At 43.9% G+C, this 21,941-nt stretch overlaps 1 protein-coding gene and 1 long non-coding RNA gene across 4 annotated transcripts in view; one reads left to right on the forward strand and one right to left on the reverse strand.

The window, feature by feature from the left end:
• The window catches only part of PRKG1 (protein kinase cGMP-dependent 1), a 788,657-nt gene that overhangs the window by 118,824 nt on the left and 647,892 nt on the right, over window positions 1-21,941 (reverse strand). The window contains exon 1 of one of the 3 annotated variants that reach the window (XM_069980330.1): window positions 1,172-1,249. The exons of the other annotated variants lie outside the window; for them this stretch is intronic. The gene's annotated coding sequence lies outside the window, so the exon portion shown is untranslated. Of the gene's footprint in view, window positions 1-1,171; window positions 1,250-21,941 lie in introns of those variants that run through there. 3 annotated transcript variants of the gene reach the window in all.
• Window positions 1,206-10,288, forward strand: LOC138799325 (uncharacterized). The gene is made up of 3 exons (XR_011364239.1): window positions 1,206-1,410; window positions 5,045-5,129; window positions 10,106-10,288. It is a non-coding gene; the product is annotated as an uncharacterized lncRNA (long non-coding RNA).

The raw sequence follows: 21,941 nt of genomic DNA on the forward strand, positions 1-21,941 counted from the left end.
AAGCACACATATATACACTCTGCACCCACACACATTATACCTATATACACACTGCAGATTCAGTCACACATACACATATATACACTCTGCACCCCCACACCTTATACCTATATACACACTGCAGATTCAGTCACACAAGCACACATATATACACTGCACCCCTACACCTTATACCTATATACACACTGCAGATTCAGTCACACATATATACCCTCTTCACCCCCACACCTTATACCTATATACACACTGCAGATTCAGTCACACATATATACCCTCTTCACCCCCACACCTTATACCTATATACACACTGCAGATTCAGTCACACATACACATATATACACTCTGCACCCCCACACCTTATACCTATATACACACTGCAGATTCAGTCACACAAGCACACATATATACACTGCACCCCTACACCTTATACCTATATACACACTGCAGATTCAGTCACACATACACATATATACACTGCACCCCTACACCTTATACCTATATACACACTGCAGATTCAGTCACAGATATATACCCTCTTCACCCCCACACCTTATACCTATATACACACTGCAGATTCAGTCACACATACACATATATACACTCTGCACCCCCACACCTTATACCTATATACACACTGCAGATTCAGTCACACAAGCACACATATATACACTGCACCCCCACACCTTATACCTATATACACACTGCAGATTCAGTCACACATATATACCCTCTTCACCCCCACACATTATACCTATATACACACTGCAGATTCAGTCACACATACACATATATACACTGCACCCCTACACCTTATACCTATATACACACTGCAGATTCAGTCACACATATATACCCTCTTCACCCCCACACATTATACCTATATACACACTGCAGATTCAGTCACATACACACATTTATACCCCCACACATTATACCTATATACACACACACTGCAGATTTAGTCACACATATATACACACTGCACCCCCACACACTATTATATCTATATACACACACTGCACCCCCACACAGTATTATATCTATATACGCACTGCACACCACACACTATTATATCTATATACACACACTGCAGATTCAGTCACACATCACACATACAGTATAGTCACCCTGCATCTCCAGTCACATGTCAGACCTCCCATTACCACTATACCTGTGGAGCTTTTTTCTCTTCAGGCCCCAGGACAGCAGAGGAGGGAGGGGGAGCTGACTGACCTCTGCCTGACTGTTCAGCAGCCACATCTGACCTCCTGGGCGCTGCTGATAAGATCTTCTTTCACTTTAGTTGGAGCAGGAGGCTGGTGAGGAGAAGCGCAGCCAGAGCTCCTGTCATAGCTGCAGCGTTCTGCTCCTCCTGCACAGCCTGACACCAGCATCTATGGCAGGCCCAGGGTGAGGAGGACCAGCGTGCTGGGGCCCACTGAGGGCCCTAGGAGAGCTGCCCACGGATCTGCCTGTATCAGGGGGCCCTGGAACGTGCTGTCATCTGGCTGGGAAACATCACCCAGGGCCCAGTCAGGTGACAGCAGCAAACACTGCTCTGCAGGGGCCCACCAACAAGCAGGGAGGGGGAGGGGCCCACCGAGGAAACCCCCGGCTCCCCAGTGGCCCAGTCCGAAGCTGACTCTATATATAAACTATATACAGACCAAAAGTACAGCCATAGAGTGACAGCCACATAATATCGGTCTGTATACAGTGTATAAAGAGTCATTCATTATACAGTGGAAAGTCTATAGCGGTAATATTGGTCTGTATATAGTGTATATAGAGTCATGCGGTGGTCACTCTATGGCAGTAATATTGGTCTGTATATAGTGTATATAGAGTCATTATGGGGCGGTCACTTTATGGTGGTAATATTGGTCTGTATATAGTGTATATATAGAGTCATTATGGGGCGGTCACTTTATGGTGGTAATATTGGCCTATATATAGTAAAGTTTTCTTCAATAACGGTATGGAGGTAATATTTGGTCCTGATTATAGTGATTTTTTTATTTTATTTTATTTAAAGCAATTCATATAAATAGTTCTTGTGTTTACACCACTAGCGGCAGTCCTGGCATGTAGCGGCAGTCCCAGAATGTAGCGGCAGTCCCAGAATGTAGTGGCAGTACTGGCATTTAGGGGCAGTCCTGACATGTAGCGGCAGTCCTAGAATGTAGCGGCAGTTCCAGAATGTAGTGGCAGTCCTGGCATTTAGGGGCAGTCCTGACATGTAGCGGCAGTCCCAGAATGTAGGGGCAGTCCTGACATGTAGGGGCAGTCCTGGCATATAGCGGCAGTCCTGACATGTAGGGGCAGTCCTGGCATATAGCGGCAGTCCCCGCATGTAACCTTCTGAACTGAGTAAGGGGCCTAATACATGGAGCGAAAATAGTCCGAATCAGGACGCTATCGCTCTGTGAGGACACTGGGGAACATGATCAGGTAGTATATATCACAGAAAAGGCCTGAGGACACCGGGGAACGTGATCAGGTAGTATATATCTTTATTGTTACTATATACAGCAAGGATTGCACGCACATCACTAATGATATACTGTATATATACACATAGGGGGAGATTTATCAAACATGGTGTAAAATGAAACTGGCTCCGTTGCCCCTAGCAACCAATCAGATTCCACCATTCATTACTCAGATTCTAAGATGGTGGAATCTGATTGGTTGCCAGGGGCAACTGAGCCAATTCTTCTTTACACCAGTTTGATAAATCTCCTCCATAGCTTTTGCTGTAGTAGGCTCTCTAAGCGAGCTCCATTCTACCAGATTGGCGCTCACTTCTGCAGAATATCAGGCCGTGTAATACGGCCTTAAAAGTGTCCGTACACTTCCAATAACTGCTGGCTGAACAATCCTTCAGCTGACAATTATCTGTCCCATCCGGTCCCGTCCTCCCCATACACAGAAATTTGGCACATCTGAGTGTTCCTGTGTTCTCTATGAGAGGGGAAAGCCATAGCCATACAGATCTGATGGCGGCTTATCTCTCTGAGAACAAAGAGGTTGGGCGTTGATTTTCCATCAAGCTTGACCCCCTATGTCCACTGATGTCATCTGTCAGAGGACTGTCCATAGAGCCCCATACACCTTACGCTGATGGCCAAACCCACCAGCAGCAACAGGTACCACCAACAAAAGAGTAACATGTATGGGGACCTTAAATTAATGCTAAAATATTTCAGCATTTGGGGCCCCACCTTCAACTTTGCCCAGGGCCACATCTAGTCTAAAACCGGCCCTGCTCGTAGCTCAATAGATTAGCACATTCATTTCCACCATACTATGTGAAGTAGGGTCAACTGATTCTCCTGGAAATAAATTCTGCAGCATGTCTCTCAGCATGTCTCACGCCCCTCTTTCCAATTTTAAGTTCCTCGAAGAGTTTTTTTTCCTGAAGAAGTGCACCTCGGGAAATGAAGTGAGCTACTTCAAGATAAAAGTTGGATTTGAAGTCATGTAAATGAAGCCCTTTTTTAAGTCATCCCACCTGAGCAGCACAGCAGGTAGAATTATCTCTGTACTTGAAGGCAAAATTATAAGTGTTATATAAAAGTGCTTTCCCTCCCCTGAGAGAAAATACTAAAGGAGGGATGTGGGGAATCATAACAGAGGTCAATTTCTGCTCGCCAGAATGTACAGTATGCTTCTAGCCTACAGGCATTTATAAAATGAACACTCTACATTACATATGGATGTGGTCATAAACAGTGTCCAAGGCAAGGACACAAATTATACAGCACCTGGAGCGGGTGAGATCTATAGAGCACAGCCTCGCTTCTCTTATTTCCTAACCTTACATTAATATTATTCTAGCAATGACAAATTGCTCTAAATTTAATTCAATGACACATGCTATACAATACTACTGCTGCAACTCACAACAAACTAGATATCCTTTCACCATCTCACAGCTATTGTACATGTATGTATTCCGATATCTTGAGCCATTAATTGTGTTATTCATTGATGATAAGAGGACCATGAAGAGAGGTGGTCTCTGCTTCAGTCCGATATTCTCTGCCTAACTTTAGCAGCAAGCAAAGGCAATGGTACCTGGAGAGTTACAAAGTTTACTACAACCTTAAAGAGGGCCTGTAGCCAAGCTAAAAAAAAAATATATATAATATTATTAAATAATGCAGTGTGGTAACCCAGGGGTTGCGGATGTTACAAGTGGGAGCTAGGTGTTAAGGTACTGCTGCGGCATTTGCCATGAGGCTCAGAGTGGTAGATAGCTCTCCCTGGGATCCAACACAAGCCCACTTAAGTGTTCCTACTACCCCCTTGTGCAGTGCAGTGAAGCAAGACTTAAACACAAGGAGTCAGAGGTAGTTGCAGAACAGGTAAACTTTATTGAACATTCTCTTATAAGTAATACAAGGACCTTGTTCACAAGGTGTGGTTCTTTTAGCTTCAGAATTTTGTTTGTCAGCTTTGCATTTTAAGATGCTTAAAATCTCTGCTTTAGTAGGTAGACTGTTTCTTTAGGAGGTGACTTTGAGTGGTGACAAGGTTGACTACGTAGACGGCACCTGCCCAATTAGCACGCCACTCTGCTGTAGGGGTTTTAACAACTTTTGAGTCAACTTCATATACTTTGAAAATAATCCGTACTCATGGTATGAAAGAAAGTCTGTCAATGCTAGAAGAGAACACAGAGTGGAAGGTTCCAGGAGTACAGGCCCCAGATGAATCTCTGGGAGGAGTCCACCATCAGCCTTCACCTTAGGACTGGGCAAGTTACAGTGGGGCAAGAAGTACTTCTCCAACCTCTGCCTAGTGATGAAAGCTTATTGCAAATTCAGTTAATAGAAGGGGGTGAATTTAAATTTAATAATGGGATAATATCAGGTGATAGGCGTGATTATTTTCCGCCCTGTGTATTAAAAAATAAGAGACAGCTCTCGTCCATTTATCTCCCCAGTTCTTTCCATTGCCACTGTAAGTTGGTGGTCTTTCTGGTCCACTTTTTTCTTTTTCTGATGACTGTTTGTCCTGTGTTTATCTATTATCTAAGCGAGGACAAGACCGCAAGGAGAAAAAAGAGTACCACAGAGGGGGCTGGAAGATCCGACAGTGGAAACATGGGAGCAGGGGAAAAAGTAAGTACGGTATGAGGTTATTTAGTTGATAATGCACAGAGAGGCATATACAAAAGTAATACTTTTACCCAGAAAAATTTAAGGGTTGATAGAATTCACAGAACCTACAACTAAAAAAAAATTAACAGATGCTATAATTGTATGTAGTGCAATGTTCTTCTAATACAGGATGTAAGGATCTTTTGGTCAGAGTGGGGAGTAGTCAAAGAGGTCTTGTCCTGCATAAAAAAAAAAATCCACTGGTTCAATAGGTCACTGTGTGCTGCAGATGAATTAAAAGGTTACTGCCAAGAACTACCACAGATTGCAGGGGGTGCTAGGGTGCTAACAGTTAAAGTTTTTGTGATCAGAGATTATTTTTAAAATTTTCTTTACCAGGGACCTTCTAGCCCCCCTGTGGTTCTCTTTTAACTCATTGCAATGTTTTGTGCCCATAAAGCCTTGATGTTCCACTGTGGTTGTTGTACATAGTCCCAGTTTGTCTAAAGATGTGTTTATCCCCCTTTTTTCCTTTCACTTAGTTACAGACTCAAATTTCTCATTAAGATAATTTAATACAATACCACTACATGCTATCAGAACAGTTAAAAGGATTTATTTGTATTACAATCACTTAACATGGAGAAAAAGAGTATATACATATAGGGACATAGTGTCACCAAATCATGTTGTGGTAGAAGGCCGGTATATTGATACCATACATGTCAGGCTATACTGAGTTAGGAGATAGGTGAAGAAAGGGCACATCTGTACATTGCAGTAATGTAAGACTCCTGAACCATGAGGGCACTTAAATTTGCTGCTGAATATAAGGGGTATAGGTCTGTTCTCTTACTAGCAGGATCAGCAGAAAAAGCAATGTGCCAGTAATAGGAGTAATCATAACATATGGCACAATCATAATTCTGAATTTCCTGCTTTCATAAGGGGGGCCATTTCCATATCTTGTATCCGTGCCTCTTAGCTGTAATTGATTTTTATGTATCTCTATACCACAGCTAATATGTTTTTGTGCCTCCTTAACTACTGAATGTATGCACTTGTCTCTGTAATATGAAGCCCTTGCACAGAGGCCCAGGCCAATAGAGGGGCCCACCAGGCTCAGACTCTAAAGTGTCAGCTCAGCATGTAACATGTCTGTAGTAGGCTCCCCAGGCGGCATCAGCACCCGGGAATTGTGTGCCCCCTGCTCCTGGGGGGCCCACTTAGTCCGTGATAATCTGTGACCCAGCCTTCCTCTGCTGGCATACAACTATATATTTGCGTGTTATGCTGAAGCATCACAAAACTTCAGACTTCTGTATAAACTTGACGTGATTGCCTGCACTCGCCTCAAATTGCATTTTAACAGCCGATGACTTGGGCAGCTCTTATTGCAAGCAGTGACTTAAGGGCAGTCAATTTCTGTTTAAACAACCATAAGATATTTTTTTCGTTTTGGAAAACTGTACATGATTTATATTGGATATTAGGCATATACAGAAAAGGTCTTTCTAAGCTGCAAGCAAAAACATAATATAAAAGACCGCTCCCGGCAGACAGAAAACAATTCTACTTCAATAGTTTCTTTCTTTTTTAGTCATCCGCAGATGTGATCCATGACATTTCTTAAAAGACAATACAGCAAATTTTAAAATAACTCAAAGCAGAAATTTCTCCAAGGGTTTCCTGGTAATATTTATATTGTATCTTATAGTCAATTTTCTTCCTCTGTTTGGAATTATTTATGGCTGCTATCATGGTCTTATTATTTTAAATTACGGCTCATATAGCTGCAAAATATCTTCACATTTTTTGAGTTTTAAAGATGGAATGATACAATACAATGATTGCCGAGGCCCGGAGTGCCGGTTGCAGGTGTTGTGTGCAGCCAGTGGGCTCTGGTGTTTTGGGGCCAACTTGTCATGGGGGCTAGGAGTGGTAGTATCCACCCCTGGACACATGGGCATCTGACCTTATTAGAACTTGTGTGAGGTGCAGGTGCAAGGTCCAACGCCAGAGACCTGATGGCTGAATGCTCATTCGGCTGTCAGTTATTTAGGCTATGTTCACACTGCGTATGAATCCGTCCGTAGATCGTACGCCGCCGTACATGTGCTGCTGAAACTACGGGTGTGGGAAAAATAGACATGCGGCCGGATGCGTACGAACCGCGAACATACGCCCGTAGTAGAGTTATGCTTCCCTAGCTTGTTTCGAACCGATCTGAGGCAGGTCATTTACTTGGAAATCTTCGCCCAGCCCCGTAAACCACACAGAACCTTTTTGATCGAAAAATCAAGTTCAATTTGGCTGAAATAAGTACTTCGTACGGGACCGCATGGAAATCCACGGTCGTGAGTTTCAACATTTCCGTCCTCAAACATTGGGCTTGTTCATTTTTCACAGCGCCGTATACGATCCGGCCGTAAGCTCATACATAGTGTGCACTGTGCGAGCGTATATAGTATACTTTCAAGCGAACGCATCAACCTCAAAACTACGTGCGTATATTCGCGGTTCGCACTATGGACGGATTCATACGCAGTGTGAACATAGCCTTAAGGTGTATGGGCACCTTTAGAAATTCACCTAAGCACCTGTTTTTCTTATCGTGGTCCAAAATAGTTTACATGGGTTTGTACTGCAAAGTGCAAAATCAAAAAATAGGGAATTCTAAAATCTAACTTTTATTAAATATCGTCTAAAAAAATCACATATAGATACACACAACAAAATACTCTAACCAAACTGCATTCGCAGTGGTTATAACAGACATGGGTATGCCAAGAAATGGTGGGTACGCTAGGGAGATCCCTAATGTGTGTACCCCAATAGTGTGTGGGTCCGGGCATCAGGAAGGGGCTCAGGTCAATGATGAGGGGCAGGACCTAATACACCCTATACTCCCTTCTCCCTCTATACCCTGCCCTAGGCGGAGTGGACGCCCTGATAAGGATGGCCCCGCTCAGGAACCTAGCCTATACTCCTATACAACCCTACACTGATAAAATGTGCTAGGCTGTCTCACTAAGTAATAGCTATCTAAGCTGATATGTACTAGTGACACAGACAATACCTACTCAGGAGAGAGGAATGGGTTAGGTCTCACAAACATAGGGCAGAGTCATAGAATGCAGGGAGGAAGGGAGGATCACACATACACACATAGGTTAATAAATGTAAACATATAAGATAGTGTGTCGCCGGCCCGATGTGGGACTCTGTGTATCCCTAGAGGTTTGAACCAACGTGTCTCTAGGTATGGATGTGTGTGTCTTTTGACCCGTACAATAACTATAAAGGAGCAAATAGATAAAACTATAGACCCCAATGAGTCAAAAAATAAATAATCAGAGCACACTTAATTCACACACCACTAAAGCACTTGGATGTTGTCCAAACCAAAACCCTGACCGGAACCTACAATGACATAGCAGGCTGCCACACTGCCAGGCCGCATGGTCCAGATATACAGGGATGGTGCCGATAAACCAGTAATGTGAACTGACACTTGGGGCTCTATAAACACACAATGACACCTTGGGAATGAGTGCATTTGTTATATCTCATTGGTAGACACCCACATCTCTCAAGATACGCTCCGATAACTCAGGAGACATCATTTCCATAACAGTTCAACACATTGGCATAACCAAAAATCCTTAACCAACAGATAATAAAAATCACTGATACATCTGGGTAAAATCGGGTGAACAGATAGACTCTTATACTCATCGATTCCCCCAGGTGTCTGTCTCAACGCGTTTCATTCCTAAATCGTCAGGAGACCCGATGATAGGAAATTGATAATCGTCCGCAGTCAAACATCACCGCATGGACACGATAGACGCTAGTTGATGGTAATGCTTATATGTTTACATTTATTAACCTATGTGTGTATGTGTGATCCTCCCTTCCTCCCTGCATTCTATGACTCTGCCCTATGTTTGTGAGACCTAACCCATTCCTCTCTCCTGAGTAGGTATTGTCTGTGTCACTAGTACATATCAGCTTAGATAGCTATTACCTAGTGAGACAGCCTAGCATATTTTATCAGTGTAGGGTTGTATAGGAGTATAGGCTAGGTTCCTGAGCGGGGCCGTCCTTATCAGGGCGTCTACTCCGCCTAGGGCAGGGTATAGAGGGAGAAGGGAGTATAGGGTGTATTAGGTCCTGCCCCTCATCATTGACCTGAGCCCCTTCCTGACGCCCGGACCCACACAATATTGGGGTACACACATTAGGGATCTCCCTAGCGTACCCACCATTTCTTGGCATACCCATGTCTGTTATAACCACTGCGAATGCAGTTTGGTTAGAGTATTTTGTTGTGTGTATCTATATGTGATTTTTTTAGACGATATTTAATAAAAGTTAGATTTTAGAATTCCCTATTTTTTGATTTTGAAGTTTCTTAGTTGGGGGAATACCAGCATCCATACTGGCAGTGATTTGTACTGCAAAGTGCCATACTTTGAAGGGACCAAAGTAGTTTACATTGTATTGTACTGCACAGAGCCAGAGCCTCAGATACCAGCCCCTGGACCTCATCTATCCAAAGTGAATGCAGTAGCCCCAATAATATTGGCAGCACCCTCCTCTCACCAGTCAGGCTTGATTGACAGTCTGAGTGCAAGGAGGAGCCAAAATATTCAAATTTTATATTATTAAATTGGGTTCAAATGGCATTAGCAAACACTGTTGAAATAACAGTATCACATAATGTTAAATAAAACTCTAAGCAGTACCCACATCATACAGAGTATAAAAATAATACCTCCTTGTAGTGTCTAAATAATTACACACATAATATTCACACTGAACATTGACTTGATTGGGATTTCAATTCCGGCAAGCAAACAACATTATCACTTTCATTGTAAATGCCATATCCATGAGCAGATCATTACAATAATTTAATGTTACGTTTGTACAAGGCGCAGTAGTTTTTGCCTTTTATAAATGCTATAATTATCACTATCCTATAATTACAGGAGCAGAAATCTGTACGGATGCGCTGGTCTGGCCTTTGCACGATGCCACAAAGTGTCACTGACAATCCGGAATTCTTCCCAAAGGTGTGGATAAATGGTGATGACATTTCACAGATGACAGCAGCACTCCGCTTGTACACGTGCACATGCCCTGGAGAGTTACAGCTCTTTATTCTCGTGAAATTAAAGAGGATTTTTCCAGTAATTCCTTGTCTACATGGCACAACTTATTTTTGAGTGTAAGTGTTATTATAAGATACTAAAAGTTATATTGAATGGCTTTCTTTGTGAGTGAAGAGAAATCAATATGATCTTAAAATTGTTAATGGAAAATGTAGAATAATACAATAAAAGTTAAAATCTGGTCATGAAAGGATTACAGGGGCATAAAGTAAATTTCCAGCCATTACTTGTAAAGGTGAGGTCTGCTTTCAAAACCATTTTTACTCCTTTATTGCATGAAATATAAAAGTGGACATATGCATATGTTGTTGTTTTATAGGGCATAACCAGAGAGCAGCAAATGTGCTGCTCTCCAGTGCTCCACTTCCTCTGTCTGCCCGTCCATGCTGATACTTCTGCAGAAGAGAAGTATCAGCAAGTTGCAAGCAGTGATCAATAGCTGCCCAATGTTACAGAGACATTGGACAGTTATCTGAGATTGCAACTATTGGAGATTGCATGCCTGCATTGAACTCTTGTCCCCCTCTTTCTGCGGGAAATGTTAAATTGGATAGGCACAGGGAGAAAATGGAGCAATTGGAGTATATCCCATGTAAGATTATATCGTATAAAGTCCTTATTGTGGGGCTCAACTTAAATGATAAAAGATGCTTGAGCATAACATGTGCGTGGAGATGAAAAAAAGTAAAATTAAATTAATTCTAAAAGTTCTTTACTTGATTCCAATATCTGCAATACAGGTAGAGAATACAGAGTGCTCTGTGGTGTTACAGGTAGAGAATACAGTGCGCTGTGTGGTGTTACAGGTAGAGAATACAGCGCGCTGTGTGGTGTTACAGGTAGAGGATACAGTGCGCTGTGTGATGTTACAGGTAGAGAATACAGCGTGCTGTTTGGTGTTACAGGTAGAGAATACAGTGCTCTGTGTGGTGTTACAGGTAGAGAATACAGTGCTGTGTGGTGTTACAGGTAGAGAATACAGGGTGCTGTGTGGTGTTAAAGGCAAAGAAAACAATGTGCTGAGTGGTGTTACAGGTAGAGAATACAGCGTGCTGTGTGGTGTTACAGGTAGAGAATACAGTGTGCTGTGTGGTGTTACAAATAGAGAATACAGTGTGCTCTGTGGTGTTACAAGTAGAGAATACAGCGTGCTGTGTAGTGTTACAGGTAGAGAATACAGTGTGCTGTGTGGTGTTACAAATAGAGAATACAGTGTGCTGTGTGGTGTTACAAGTAGAGAATACAGCGTGCTGTGTGGTGTTACAGGTAGAGAATACAGTGCTCTGTGTGGTGTTACAGGTAGAGAATACAGTGCTGTGTGGTGTTACAGGTAGAGAATACAGCATGCTGTGTGGTGTTACAGGTAGAGAATACACGGTGCTGTGTGGTGTTAAAGGCAAAGAAAACAATGTGCTGAGTGGTGTTACAGGTAGAGAATACAGCGTGCTGTGTGGTGTTACAGGTAGAGAATACAGTGTGCTGTGTGGTGTTACAAATAGAGAATACAGTGTGCTGTGTGGTGTTACAAGTAGAGAATACAGCGTGCTGTGTAGTGTTACAGGTAGAGAATACAGTGTGCTGTGTGGTGTTACAAATAGAGAATACAGTGTGCTGTGTGGTGTTACAAGTAGAGAATACAGCGTGCTGTGTGGTGTTACAGGTAGAGAATACAGTGCTCTGTGTGGTGTTACAGGTAGAGAATACAGTGCTGTGTGGTGTTACAGGTAGAGAATACAGCATGCTGTGTGGTGTTACAGGTAGAGAATACAGGGTGCTGTGTGGTGTTAAAGGCAAAGAAAACAATGTGCTGAGTGGTGTTACTGGTAGAGAATACAGCGTGCTGTGTGGTGTTACAGGTAGAGAATACAGTGTGCTGTGTGATGTTACAGGTAGAGAATACAGTGTGTTGTGTGGTGTTACAGGTAGAGAATACAGTGTGCTGTGTAGTGTTACAGGCAGTAGCGGTCTTTGGCACCAAGCACCCCAAGCAATCGCTTGGGGCCCCCAACATCCAGGGGGGCCCCCACACCCCACTCTTCTCTTGTGCTCAAGACCGCTAGACAGGGCCGCTGCCCCGCTCGCTGCTGTGATCTGAACTGTAACTATGAGCACTCGTAATGAGCGCTCACAGTTACATGCAGCAGCAGCACTGACAGGGCGGGAGCCATTGGCTCCTTTCCTGTCAGTCACTCTTGTGGCCACAGGAAGTGTTTTCCCTGCGGTCACAAGTGGCCGCTCTGTCCTTGTGGTGTCGGTGCTCCAGTGACATCACTGGAGCATCGGCGCCAGGACAAGGGGAGTGCGGCCTCTTGTGACCGCCGGGAAAACCCTTGTGGCCACAAGAGTGAAGAGAAGAGGAGACGCCCAGACCCAGGTGAGTATAAGTGTTTGTTTTATTGTGTTATATACTATATGGGAGGGGGAGCACACAGGGGCCTGTGTAACTGGGGGAGCGCACAGCGGGGGTCTATATAAATGGGGGGGAGCACACAGTGGGGCTATATAATGGGGAAGACACAGGGGGACTATATATAACTGGGGGAGCACACAGGGGGGCTATAGACTACTGGGGCTTCACAGAGGGGTCTATATACTACTTGGGTCAGCACACAGGGGGTCTATATACTACTTGGGGCAGCAGAATGGGGTCTATATACAACTGGGGGAGCACACAGGAGGTTTATATCCAAGTGGGGAAGCACACAGGGGGGGGGCTATATACTACTGGGGGAGCACACAGGGGGTCTATATACTACTGGGGTAGCACACAGGGGTCTATATACTACTGGTGGGGCACACAGGTGGTCTATATACTACTGGGGGAACACACAGGGCTCTATATACTACTGGTGGGGCACACAGGGGGTCTATATACTACTGGGGGAACACACAGGAGTCTATATACTACTGGTGGGGCACACAGGGGGTCTATATACTGCTGAGGCAGCACACAGGGGGTCTATATATAACTGGGGGGCACACAGGGGTCTATATACTACTGGGGCAGCACACAGGGGGTCTATATACTACTGGAGGAGCACACAGAGGTCTATATACTACTGGTGGGGCACACAGGGGGTCTATATACTACTGGGGGAACACACAGAGGGTCTATATACTACTGGTGGGGCACACAGGGGGTCTATATACTACTGGGGGCAGCACACAGGGGGTCTATATATAACGGGGAGCACACAGGGGGTCAATATATAACTGGGTCCAGCACACAAGGGGTCTATATACTGCTGGAGGAGCACATAGTGGTCTATATACTACTGGGGGAGCACACAGGGATCTATATAATACTGGTGGAGCACACAGGGGGTCTATATACTACTGGGGGAACCACACAGGGGGTTTATATACTACTATATCCAAGTGGGGGAGCACACAGGAGGTCTATATCCAAGTGGGGGAGCACACAGGGGGGCTATATACCACTGAATGAGCACACAGGGAAGCTATATATAAGTGGGGGAGCACACAGGGGGTATATGTAACTGGGGGCAGCACATGGGGTATATACGACTGGGGGCAGCACAGAGGGGGTTTATATACAACTGGGACAGCACACAGGGGGTCCATATACCTTTGGGGGAGCACACGGGGGGCTATATAGCTAGGGGAACACACAGGCGTCTATACACTACTGGGGGTAGCACACAAGGGGTATATACTACTGAGGGGAAGCACACAAGGGGTATATACTACTGGTGGCTGTGCACAAGGGGTATATACTACTGGGGGCAGCACACAGCGGTCTATTGTTGTGGAGTGCGTGTCGACAGGGGGCCCCAGACATAACTTTGCTTGGGGCCCCAGAAATGCCAAGACCGCCCCTGGTTACAGGTAGAGAATACAGTGTGCTGTGTGGTGTTACAGGTAGAGAATTCAGTTTGCTGTGTGGTGTTACAGGTAGAGAATACAGTGTGCTGTTACAGGTAGAGAATACAGCGTGATGTGTGGTGTTACAGGGAGAGAATACAGAGTGCTGTGTGTTGTTACAGGTAGAAAATACAGTGTGCTGTGTGGCGTTACAGGTAGAGAATACAGTGCTCTGTGGAGGTGGGAACACAATGAAATGATGCCCCCCTCTACCTGAAGTTCCCCTTTAAATAAATTTAATTGAAATTTAAATAAATTCCTTAATTCCTTCCTACATATTAACCCCTTCAAGACCAAGCCTATTTACACTTAAAAGACCAGGCTCATTTTTCAAAATCTGACCTGTCTCACTTTATGCGCATATAGCTCAGTGATGCTTTAACGTATGCTAGCGATTCTGAGATTGTTTTTTCGTGCCATATGGCACTTTAAATAAGATGTGAAATGTGGTCACTACTTTGTGTGTTTTTTGTGAAAAACATCAAAATATCATGAAAAATTTAAAAAACTTAGCATTTTATGAACTTTGAAATTCTTTGCTTCTAAAAAAGAAAGTCGTATCACATAAATTAGTTACTAAGTCACATTACCGATATGTCCTCTTTATTCTGGCTCCATTTCATAAACATATTTTACTTTTTTAGGGTGTTACAGGACTTAGAAATTTATCAGCAAATTACCACATTTTCGTGAAAGTTTCCAAAACTGATTTTTTTAGGGACCAGTTCTTTTTTTAAGTTGATTTAGGAGGTTTGTATACTGGAAACCCCCATAAATGACCCCATTTTGGAAACTACACTCCTTAAAGAATTAATATAGGGGTATAATGAACATTTTAACCCTACAGGGGCTGGAGGAAAGTATTCACCATTAGGCGAATTGAAAAATTAAAATTTTCCAATAATATATATGTTTAGATTAAAGTTTCTCATTTTCAAAAGGAACATGAGAGAAAAAGCACCCCAAAATTTGTAACGCAGTGTTCTCTTGAGTACTACAGTTGCCCATATGTGGGCGTAAACCACTGTATGGGCACACAGCAGGGCTCAGAAGGAAGGGAGCGCCGATTAGCTTTTCCATTGCAGATTTTGCTGAAGAAGTTTCCAAGCGCCGGGTGCGTTTGCAGAGCCCCTGTAGTGTCAGCAGAGAGAAAAAAAAACATAAGTCACCCCATTTTTGAAAGTACACCACTCAAAGAATTCATCTTGGGGTAGGATGAGCATTTTGACCCCACAGGTGTTAGAGGAAAGTATTCAAAATTAGACAGTAAAAATGAAAAACTCGAATTTTTCCAATAATATGTTCATTTAGTTTGAAATTTCTTAATTTTACGAGGAACTAGAGAAAAAAAGTACCCCAAAATTTGTAACGCAGGTTCTCCTGAGTAAAAAAGTACCTCGTATGTGGGCATTAACCACTGCATGGGCACACAGCGGGGCTCAGAAGGAAAGGAGCGCCAATTAGCTTTTTCAATGCAGATTTTGCTGAAGAAGTTTCTGAGCGCCAGGTGCGTTTGCAGTACCCCTGTAGCGCCAGCGGAGTAAAATCTTACCATAAGTCACCCCATTTTGGAAAGTGCACCCCTCAAGGAATTTATTTGGGGTGTGGCGAGCATTTTGACATCACAGGTATTAGAGGAAAGTATTCAAAAAGAGACAGTAAAAATTAAAAACTCAAATTTTTCCAAAAATATGTTCGTTTAATTTTAAATTTCTCAATTTCACGAGGAACAAGAGAAAAAAAGTACCACAAAATTTGTAACGCAGGTTCTCTTGAGTAAAAAGGTACCTCATATGTGGGCATAAACCACTGCATGGGCACACAGCAAGGCTCAGAAGGAAAAGAGCGCCAATTAGCATTTTTCGTGCAGATTTTGCTGAAGTAGTTTCTGAGCGCCAGGTGCGTTTGCAGAGCCCCTGTAGTGCCAGCTGAGTAAAATCTTGCCATAAGTAACCCCATTTTGGAAAGTGCACCCCTCAAAGAATTCATTTTGGGGTGTGGTGAGCATTTTGACCCCACAGGTATTAGATGAAAGTATTCAAAAGTAGACAGTAAAAATGAAAAACTCAAATTTTTTCAATAATATGTTCCTTTAGCTTGAAATTTCTCAATTTCACGAGGAACAGGGGAGAAAACTCACCTCAATATATGTAATGCAGGTTCTCCTGAGTAGAATGGTACCCCATATGTGGGCATAAACCACTGTATGGGCACACAGCCGGGCTCAGAAGGGAAGGAGCTCCAATTAGCATTTTCCGTGCAGATTTTTCTGAAGAAGTTTCTGAGCGCCGGGTGCGTTTGCAGTGCCCCTGTAGTGTCTACAGAATAGAACCCCCCCAAAAGTCACCACATTTTGGAAAGTAAACCCCTCAAAGAATTCATCTTGGGGTAGGATGAGCATTATGACCCCACAGGTATTAGAGGAAAGTATTCAAAATTGGCCAGGAATAATAAAAAACTTGATTTTTTCCAATAATGTTGGTTTAGTCTGAAATTTCAAAATTTCACAAGGAACAGGAGAAAAAAAGTACCCCAAAATCTGTAACGCAGGTTTTCCTGAGTAGAACGGTACCCCATATGTGGGCATAAACCACTGTATGGGCACACAGCGTGGCTCAGAAGGGAAGGAGCGCCAATTTGCTAGTAATAGTTATTAGAATAGTGCAGTTACTAAAATAAAATTAAAAAAATTAGATTACAGGTAATGTGGGGTGGTTACGGACAGTCTGGGGTGGTTACGGGTAATCTGGAGGTGGTTACGGACAGTCTGGGGTGGTTACGGGTAATCGGGAGGCTGTGGTTACGGCAACCTGGGGTAGTTACAGGCAACCTGGGGTGGTTAGAGGTAACCTGGGGTGGTTACAAGAAACTTGGGTTAGTTACAGGCAACCTGGGGTGGTTAGAGGCAACCTGGGCTGGTTACGGGCAACGTGGGGTGGATACGGACAACCTGCTGTGGTTACAGACAATCTAGGGTGGTTACAGGCAACCTGCTGTGGTTATGGGAAACATGGGGTGGTTACGGGTAACGTGGGGTGGAAACGGACAACCTGCTGTGGTTACAGACAATCTGGGGTGGTTACGGACAATCTGGGGTGGTTACGGAAAATCTGGGGTGGTTACAGACAATCTGGGGTTGTTACAGGTAATCTGGAGGTGGTTACGGACAGTCTGGGGTGGTTACGGGTAATCTGGAGTTGGTTGCGGTCAACATGGGGTGATCACGGGCAACCTGCTGTGGTTACGGCAACCTGGGGTAGTTACAGGCAAGCTGGGGTGGTTAGAGGCAACCTGGGGTGGTTGCAAGAAACCTGGGTTAATTACAGGCAACCTGGGGTGGTTAGGCAACCTGGGCTGGTTACAGGCAACGTGGGGTGGATACGGACAACCTGCTGTGGTTACAGACAATCTAGGGTGGTTACAGGCAACCTGCTGTGGTTATGGGAAACATGGGGTGGTTACGGGTAACGTGGGGTGGAAACGGACAACCTGCTGTGGTTACGGACAATCTGGGGTGGTTACAGACAATCTGGGGTGGTTACGGACAATCTGGGGTGGTTACGGACAATTTGGGGTGGTTACGGATAAACTGAAGTCCTTATAGGTAATCTGCGGTGGGTATCTGTAATCTGTCGTGGTTACGGGCAATCTGGAGGGGGTCATTGGCAATTTGGGGTGGTCAGAGGCAAGGTGCGGTTGTCAGTGGCAAGGTGTGGTTGTCAGTGGCAAGGTGCGGTTGTCAGTGGCAAGGTGCAGTGGTCAGAGGTGACGTGCAGTGGTCAGAGGCGACGTGCGGTGGTCAGAGGCAAGGTGCTGTGGTCAGAGGCGATATGCGGTGGTCAGAGGCAACCTGCGGTGGCTGCGTGCAACCTGGGGGGGGTTACAGACAATCTAGGATTGTTACGGATAAACTGAAGTGCTTATAGGTAATCTGTGGTGGGTACATGTAATTTGGGGTGGTTACAGGCAATCTGGAGGGGGTCACTGGCAACGTGCGGTGGTTAGAGGCAACATGCGGTGGTTAGAGGGGTAATTTGGGAGTAAACTGCAATTATTACTATAATAAAAAGTGTGTGTTTTATTTTTTTGTATGTTTGTCACTTTTTGTACTTTGCACATTCATTTTCACTGTATTACTATGATTACTGTGATATTTTCTATCACAGTAATCATAGTTCAGCGACATAGACCAAATTAGTCTCTGTCACTTTAAATTTTCAGAGTTGGCTGGTTGTGGAGCGCATGCGCGCTTCATAACCAGCCAGGACGCAGAGGAGGAAGAACCTACCAGGATCAGGTGAGTATATGGGGTATGGGGTGGTGACTGGGGGACGGGGGTGACTGGGGGGTTGGGGGGCGACTTGGGGGACGGACACATCACTTTTTATCCTCTGTCACCAATCATTTATGGTGACAGGGGATAAAAACTGCCGGCGGCACATGGCACAAGCGATCAGCGGTATATAGTATATACCACTGATCGCTTGTACTGGGACCCCACAGGGGGGTCCCCGATCACTGCCCCATGCATGGGGCTTTCATTCATTTTTTCTTTTTGATCACTGTGAACAGACGTAGGTCTGTTCACAGCGATGGCGGCGGCCATCTTGGTTATGATGGCCGCCGCGGGGAGGGGGGGTTAGTGACCAGGGCACTAGGGGGGCTGATCTGGGGTCTGATTTTACTTATTTCATCTCCCCCCACCATGGATTCACGGTGGGGGGAGATGAAATAAAGCGGTGGCACCGGCCATTTAGTGACCTCCGTATCGGAGGTCACTAAGGGGTTAATGAGGGTCGGCTGCGGGATCGTCGCTGATTCTCATTACCTCCCGTGCTGCAGTCAGATGAGAGCGGGATCGCCATCTCTGCAGCGATCCCGTTCTCATTATAAAACCCCGTCAGAGCAGGAACGTATATATACATTCCTACTGCACGGGGTATGTGCAATAGGAACGTATATATACATGTTACTGACGTGAAGGGGTTAATATCCATCACATTTATATTCAAGAACATATTCATGTTCACTTACAAAATAAAATAATTCCTTAAAAATTTTCTTTTTAGAAAGTTTATTCTAATGATGAATAAAAGCAAGAAGAGTCACATCATAACCCCCCCCCCCCCCCCCCAATTTTAACAAAATAAATTGTTCATTTCATTTGCCAGAGGCCTGCAGTGCCCCAGAAACAGTCCCCGCTAGATATCACTGTGCAATGTCTGCACTTGCTGTCAAAGAGGACACTTTGGGCAGCAGGAAAGACGACAAGCTGAGTAAAGTACTGAGCGGAACAGGGAAGGTTATTGACAAAATCGACTGAGCCGCTAAAAATGTATGCTGAGAAAGATACAAACACCACATTATCAAGTCAATAGGAGCGGCAGCTCTGCGGGTCAAGTGAAAAATGAATGCAGAGGAAAACTGGTGGTATCGCCCAAAGAAAATCAAAAGCAGTAGTGAAGTGTACATATCTTTAACATGCCATATGCACCAGCGTGGTACACATCCCTCTGACTCACCATATCATTTTTATAGAGTATGTAAAATGGAATAAAGACTAGGACCATGTTGTGGTCTGAAGTCTGTACCTACACCCCCTGTGCACTACCACACCTCAATAAACTTGCACTTACCCCTGAGAATTTCCCAAATGCATTAATAGGTCTATAATACTGAAGAAGAAGTAGTAGATGCTTGGAACACCTTCCAGTACATAAGTAAAAAACTAACAGTACACAAAGTTTCTTTACTTTATGTTTTACCTTTATTGTGTGGATTAACATGATTAAGACAAGTTTTTTTGTGTTTTTTTAGGTGGTGGGGGAGGGGTTAACTGTAGTACCTACGACTTTATGAGGCTTTTCATTCTATTCTTTGAGAGGTAGAACTTACTGGGAGACAGGTTTTGATTCTTTCAGTGGTTCCAGTGGTTCCGTGACCCGACCGGGTTATGAAACGGCCAGTCTCAGAAAAGATCATCCTGGGAAGTGCTGCAGTACTGGCCGGATGATCTTTAGCGCTGATGAGGTCTGATGCGGGCGCATCAGAACTCCCCACAGCACACAATGGAGCGTACGGCCGGAGCCGCTCGCTCCATAGTGTGCACTAACAGCACTTTTCTACCACATCGCTAGAGATTCCGGATGGAGTGTGTATTCAGCCTGCAGCACTACGCAAGTACCGCGGAAATATCCACTGTTGTAACAACGGCCGTGATTTCTGTGGAACCTACGTAGTGTGAACATAGCCTTTGGCTATGTTCCCACACAGTATTTTTGCTCAGTAATTTGCAACCAAAACCAGGAGTGGATTGAAAACACAGAAAGACTATGTTCACACATTTTTGAAATTTAGTGGATGGCTGACATTTAATGATAAAAAATGGCCATTATTTCAAAACATCAGCCATTGTTTTAAAATATTTATTTGCGATTAAATGACGACCATCTACTAAATTTCAACAGTGTGGGAACATAGCCTTTCTGTGTTTTCAATCCACCCCTGGTTTTGGTTGCAAAATACTGAGGAAAAACAGTGTGGGTACATAGCCTTAAAGTATATTAGCCTTGGAATTTTTTTTACAGTCTTCTCTATTAATTAGTTGAAAGAACTATTGCTTCTCCCCTTGGAATGCCGGCTGTATGTAGCTATTATTGTAACGTTTTTATGTTAAACACACTTTGCTACTATTGGCTGCAGAGCTGGCAGGGAAATGATTACCTGATGAGAGGTTACCCAGGTGCTTATAGCTAATCGCCTTGGGGGTTACAACAGCGAGACCCCTTGTAATCAGCTAGCTGCGGGGGACCTGCATGCAGCACAAGGGTTATCAACCATGAAAAATAGAATACAATTCAATAACAATTTTTCATCTTGTAAATTACTTCTTCACAATGCATGAAGTTGCTTTTAAAATGAAACAAGGATCTGGTATAATCCAGGCATTTACAGTTTTGTAATGAGGAATACATATTGAAAAGAAGATGGCTATGTGACAACATGTTAAAAGAAAAAAAACTTTCAATGGAATTTTACTTTATTACACGGTTTATATCTGCATGAATGTTAAGCGTTCACTGCTGTTTCAAATGTTCCCTCCATTTGATAGTCCATATGATTGCTAACAATAACTTAAAGGGTTTTTTTGAGCTAATAAATTTATTATATTGGTGCTTGTTAGAAGGGGGTACTTATATTTACCTCCTGGGCTCACAGCATTCCGTTCATCAGCACCAAACCCAGTAGATCCACTTGCTGTGCCTGGGATCAGCTCATACAGTTTATGGAGAGCCAATCAGAGACTGATTGGTTGAGCAGAGACTGCACACACCTCCCTAAACACAGCAAGTCGGGTCTGGTGATGATGTACAGAGGTGGCAGCTTTAGCCCAGGAGCTAAATATAAGCACCCCACCACCACCCTCCCAACAGGCACAGATATGAAAAGATTTTTTTTAGCTTAAAAAAAAACCCTTAAATTTGTTGGCTGGGATTTGTGCATACACGCTGAGCCAGTCTTCTTCTCCAAAAGGTTTATGCTTTGCTTGAAAGGTAAATCCAGGCTTCCCTCTCTGTACACGGACATAGTTCTGGGAAGCTGTCCCTTAAAGTCCGGTGAAAAATTGTATTAAAGTATTGTGTTGCCGGTCAAAAGTTATACAAATCACCAATATACACTTATTACGGGAAATGCACATAAAGTGCTTTTTTTCCCCTGCACTTACTACTGCATCAAGGCTTCACTTCCTGGATAAAATGGTGATGTC

The sequence above is a fragment of the Dendropsophus ebraccatus genome, chromosome 8, assembly GCF_027789765.1.
Source record: "Dendropsophus ebraccatus isolate aDenEbr1 chromosome 8, aDenEbr1.pat, whole genome shotgun sequence".
Taxonomy (NCBI): Eukaryota; Metazoa; Chordata; class Amphibia; order Anura; family Hylidae; genus Dendropsophus; species Dendropsophus ebraccatus.